This window comes from Salvia miltiorrhiza, chromosome 5, assembly GCF_028751815.1.
Source record: "Salvia miltiorrhiza cultivar Shanhuang (shh) chromosome 5, IMPLAD_Smil_shh, whole genome shotgun sequence".
NCBI classification, from domain to species: Eukaryota; Viridiplantae; Streptophyta; class Magnoliopsida; order Lamiales; family Lamiaceae; genus Salvia; species Salvia miltiorrhiza.
The window spans coordinates 26,224,291-26,230,290 of record NC_080391.1 but is presented as its reverse complement, the minus strand read 5'-3'; the positions used below and the strand labels follow the sequence as shown (position 1 = coordinate 26,230,290).

Genomic DNA, 6,000 nt, shown 5'->3' with positions numbered 1-6,000 from the left:
GAATTAAAGCCCTACTTGCACTTAAATTTTTGTCCACCAATTAAAGCCCTATTGTGCTTTATGTACATTTTTACTCTTCTTCTTTTCCTATATTTACTACCCTTTGCCACTAATGGACCCACCTTACAACAACTTTATCATTTTTATATTCTATATTTATTACACTTTATCACTAGTGGACCCACCACTCAACACCTTTAACACTTTAGTCAACTACTTTATCACTTTAGTCAACTACCCTTATATTTCATCCACAACACCTTTTTTAGTTTTCTTAGTCTCCGTGCCCACCCTCAAACGGGGCTTTAATTCGTGGACAGAGGGAGTATTAAATAAAAATCTACATAAAAAGAATATTTATTATTCTAACAAAAGGTTAACATTTAATTAAGGAATATGATTCAAATTAATATAATTTCAACTATATTATCTTAAATTAAATAAATTTAAAAATAGTTTATATAATAAGTTAAAATAATTTTCCGTCGAATTTCGACGGATTGCGCACTAGTATATACTTATTCATACATACACATACACACATGTGTTAGTACAAAAGGCATCCCCAAATCTTCCTTCATCCGCTGCCACCCTTACCCTGCAGCTCCCTTTTTCCTTTCAAGCAAAGTCAAGCTCATAGTACAATAGCTTGTCAACTCAGCCACCCTTTCAAGCAAAGTCAAGCTCATAGTACAATAGCTTGTCAACTCAGCCACCCTACACTCCACCTGCAGTCCCTCCTTCTTGCTTGTCATAGGAGAGGTAGCTGCCAATCTTCTCCTTTAAACCAAATCAGCTAGCAACTTCCTTCACCATTCTACACTGCAAACTCCACAAGGAAAGCAAGAACCTTCAGTCACTCATTTTCTGCTAGCATTCAAGGTAATCTTTGCTTGAGTCTCTTCCATCTTCCTTCACATTCTATCCTGCATTCATTAAAGAACATGACTTCATTTCAGAAAGTTCTCATCTGCCATCGTTTCCACCAAAGACAAAGGATGCAGATTCGAAAACCAGCAAGTACGGACCATTTCAAAAGGTTTCACCTTGAACAACTATGCCTATTTCATTCTACATAGTATTTGCACACCTCTCATTTAATCAGCAAACCAATTTTAGTTACACCTTTCATCGCTATGCTACAGATTCAATGCATTATACATATATGTATGTACATAATTATTATCATCATTCTGCATATACGAGATATATGTGATTTGAGTAAGAGCTAGTAATATTTTCATTTCTGAACAAGAGCTAGTGTTTAAAGAAAGGATTTTTCTTGAGTTTACTTTTCAATTTTGAGTTGTTGTGTCGAAGTGGGTGAGAATGAGGGTTTACCTTGCTGTGGTGTAGAGTCGAGAGGTGGAGGGAGGCAGGGCGCGGCGGTGGTGCCGCTGCTGCTCGGCCACGATCAGGGAGAGCGAGAGGGGCTGGTCTGGGTGGAGGTTAGGGCACGGCGGTGCGGCTGGTTGTTGCTGTCGGCAGCGACCTCGTCGCTTATCGCCGGGAGTTTGATTGAGGGATCGAGGGAGGCGCGCCGCCGCCAAAGAGGAGGGCGGTGCTTGGGTTTTCAATCTAAGAGGAGAGTCGAGAGAGAGAGTTCCGAGGGAGATAAGAGGGCGCGGCGGCAGTCTTCTTCATCCGCTGCTGTCGGCCGGTTTGAGTGAAGGGGAGGGAGTTCACGCGGCGGCGGCTGGTCGTTGCAGTCGCCGGGTGGAGTAGCAGCGGCGGTAGGGTCTGGCATGACCGAGAAGGAGAGAGACTGAGAGAGAGGGTGACAGTTTGTGTGTGTGCGTGTCTGATGGGGGGGAGAGGGTAATAGGGTTTGGGGTGTTGGGTTTATTTTAAGTGTTTGAGCCCCTATTTTATTTAATTATGGGCTACCTCATTTTATTAATAGTTGGGCCCTTATTTAATTTAAGGACTTTGGACCGCCTCCAATTAATTAAATTGGCCTGTCTTATTTTTAATTAATTGAACTATTAATTAGTTTAATTAATTTATTTAAAGAATAATTTACATAATAATATTATATTATTATTATGTGCATATTTTGAGTAATCACTTATTATATGCTAAGCATGACATGAAATTGCATTTTTGCAATAAAAGTATTTATGATTTAATTGGTTTTACTTATAATTCCAATCATAAAAGAAAATCGAGTAAGGATATTGTTGGTGTCCTTAACTCAAGAATTTTAGTTTTTAATTATTTATTCATTAAATTTTGAAAATCCGGTTAAGTGAATCATAGAATGTTAAGCACTTTACCATGACTTAAGATTAGATTCACGAGACCTATTAAGAGTATAGATTTCTTGTAGGCTTCGTGGATCGTGAGGACTAGCACTGCTATTCCGATTCAAAGATAAGATTAAACGACAGGCATTGCCTAATCAGGTGGGCTTATTTTCCAAATGTATGATTGAGCTATGACCTAAAACGTTGTTTGAGAATTGTGTACACTTGTTAGCTGACTCGGTGGGTTGATCTCCATCGGGCACTAACCAGAGGCGTTATAAGGGTGCTCGGTTGGATGTGTTCCGGAGTATGAGAAATATGAGGCCTACCTGGGTAGCGTCCCGAGGTCAAAGTAAACTTGTATGGGTTACGCCATCAGTTCAAGTAAGCGGGAGACAGAGATTCGTCTGTAGCTAAAAGGTCCGGGATCACAGCGAGTAACAGAACAGAATGTGACAACTGCGCGCAATTATATATATATATATATATATATATATATATATATATATATATATATATATATATTGTCACACCCCAATTCTTGAAGAAATAAACTATAATCGAGGTGCGACTAAAATCATAGAAATAAACAAGGGAAGAACCTTGTGAAATTCAGATAATAGAATAAAAAGGTCGGGCAACGCCCTTTAAATGAAGAAAGATAAAAATCAAGTGATACTAATCAATCAACAACATTCTAAGCCTTAGGATCACAAGTTCGGTTTCATGCTTCCGATAACCAACGTTAAATAACATAGAGCTAGAAGTTGAGAGTTTAAGCTCGATAAAAACATAATTCAGAATTTAACATAAAAGTCTTAAGTTAGAGAATCAAAAGATAATAAGAGCTAGTGCAACAGTGGAAGACAAAATACGAAGTTGAACTCTAGCCTCAGCTGTGCCCCGTCAGCACCGACCAATCAACCTGAAAACATTTGAAAGTAATTTTGGGCTAAGTACTAATGTACTTAGTGGGCTAGCATTTTTATAAACATTTCATAATCATAAGAGCAGTTTATCCAATTATACTTGACATGACTTAGAAGGTTTTTAATTGAAATAACTTCTAAGCATGTTAAAACATTTTATTGTATTGCGCGCAATTGTCACACTCCCTTTCCGTTACTCGCTGTGATCCCGTACCTTTTAGCCACCGACGGATCCATTACTCCTGCTTTACTTGAACTGAGAGCGTAACCCAGCCAAGTTCCCATTTGGGACCTAATGCTCCGGAACACATCCCGTCGAGCATCCTTATAACGCCTCATACATGATTAGTGCCCGAATGAAGATCAACCCACCGAGTCAGCTAATAGGTGTACACAATTCTCAAATAACGTGTTAGGTCAAGAGGAACCTCGATCGATTAACTTATGCGAGCCTTAAACAGAGTAGAGTGCACAAAATATTTTATCGGATAAATAGTTTTCATTTCATTGAAACATTTAAGCTCAATAGTTAAATCATACATTTGGAAAAAAAATCCACCTGATTAGGCAAAGCCTGTCGTTTAATCGTAACTCTGAATCGGAATAGCACTGCTAGTCTTCACGATCCACAAAGCCTACAAGAAATCTATAATCTTAATAGGTCTCCTGAATCTAATCTTAAGTCATAGTGAAGTGCTTATCATCCTATGATTCACTTAGCCGGGTTTTCAAAATTTAATAAATATTTGAAAACTAAATTCTTGAGTCAAGGACACCAACAATATCATTGCTCGATTTTACTTAAATAATTGAACTTATAAGTAAAACTAATTTAATCAAAATGATTTTATTTGCAAAATGTATAGTGCAAAATTAATTCATGTTTTAACTCACATAATTAAATAAATACATCTAATATATGCACATAATAATAAGAAAAATATTATCATACAAACTTTTTATAATAATTAATCAAACCCAATATTAAAGAGTCAAATTAATAAACCAATCAAACTTAGTCAAATTGATGAAGCAAGCCCAACAATTAAGTAACACAAGGACCTAAACTAAAATGCAGCAGCCTACTTTTAAACTAAAATTCTGGCCCAGATTTTAATTAAATGCGGCCCAGCATTAAGAAATAAAATAGGCTCAAATCATTTTCATCTTCTTCCTCAATAAGACACGCACACAACTCAACACATACAAACACACACACTCACTCAAAATCACACACACCGATGCAGACACACCCTCCACCGGCTCCCCTTCTCTTCTCCCTCATCTCCGGCCAACGCCGGCCCTCCTCCGGCGCAGCAGCAACCGCGGGGAACCCCGGTCATTGCCACGCCATCCTCTGACCTCTCTCTCTCTCGTCCCTCTCCCACGGAATACACACACGACGCACCACCTCAGGCCGCCGACTCCCTCTGAAATCCAGCGGCCTCAGCGGCATTGAAACCACCGCCGCCACCGCTCGCCCAAACCCAAAGCCCTAAATCACCTCACTTCCCTCCTAACCTTCCTCTCTCTCTAAATCCCACTGGAACCCTAGATCCCCAAAATCTAGATTGACTGCGCCCTACCTTAAATTTCCGGCAGCGACGACGCTATACACGACGCCGCCTCCGCCCCATCTCTCTCTCTGGCTTCGACAGACAGCAGCTGCCAGGCCGCCGCCGCTGCCGCCGCCGCCGAGCTCCGACCCAGCCAACAGAACACACGCACCCTCGGCTTCATTCTCTCTCTCTCTCTACGCGCTCCGGCCAGACAGCAGCTCGGAGCCATCGCTGACCGCCGCCTTCCCTCTCTCCCCTGTCTTGACTCTCACCACAGCAAGCATACACTCAACATTCAACAATCAACAATCAAGGCTCAAGTTCAACACAAGAATCAAGTTCGAATCTTTTTCCAAATTACAGGTCTTGATTTATTATGTAAAAACATTGTAAAAGCACAGTTATATAGTATACAGGTTTATGCAGTTGGTACTCATGCATTGTTGGTTTGTAAAACCTTAATGGTGTTTGAATCATGCTGCGTCAATGAAAGAGATTAAAATAGGGGTTTAAAGGCAAAACCTTGATTCAATGAGTTCTGCTATGTTATGTATGGTGATCTTGTTTCTGTAGAAAAGATTTGCAGATAATGGTTAAGAGCTTGTTCTTGTTGATTCAAGAGAAATAAGGGGAGAATGAGATCTTTACCTGTTTGAATTTCGTTGCTGGGGTGAGGAATTAGATGAATAAGGGAGATACTTAAGGGAGTAGGATGAACAGGTTAAGGTACTTGCTGCAGTAGAAAGCATGGTAGTAAGCATGGGTGAAGGAGTGAAAAGAGGAGCTAAGGCATGGGTGAGCATAGGTGCATAGAGTGGCTGAGGAAGCATGTCGTGCAATTCTTTTGCTGCTGTACTTGGCAACGGTGACAGCAGCAAAGGGGGTTGTGGATTGGGCTTATCATGGAAGTTGATTGGGCTCATTTGGATTAACATAAAAAATGGTTCTTGGGCTAGTTTATTTATCAAAATTATTCATGACTACAAGGCCCAAATAAGACTTTTTTTTTTTTTTTGAGAGCAAGGCCCAAATAAGACTTATTAAAACCCAATACATTCAAAAGATTAAAGTCTAACATAGACTTTAATTTAAATCATGTAGTATTAAAATAATATTAGCATATAGAATTAATCACATATTCATATAATTTAATTTATGAAATGCACAAAATTTCAAAAGACTAAATTTTTATAAAGGCTTCTGAAAATAAATTTTGTTGGAATTTAAAATATAAATCATTTTTCATTTTTCCGGCGTAAATCATCC

General features: G+C 39.3%; 1 long non-coding RNA gene across 1 annotated transcript; it reads right to left on the bottom strand.

Annotated features, from left to right (window-relative positions):
- Positions 1–406: 406 nt before the first annotated feature.
- LOC131024274 (uncharacterized) lies at positions 407–1,481 on the bottom strand. The gene is made up of 2 exons (XR_009101729.1): positions 1,342–1,481; positions 407–926 (listed from the first exon to the last, which is right to left on the bottom strand). It is a non-coding gene; the product is annotated as an uncharacterized LOC131024274 (long non-coding RNA).
- Between the last annotated feature and the right edge of the window lie 4,519 nt (positions 1,482–6,000).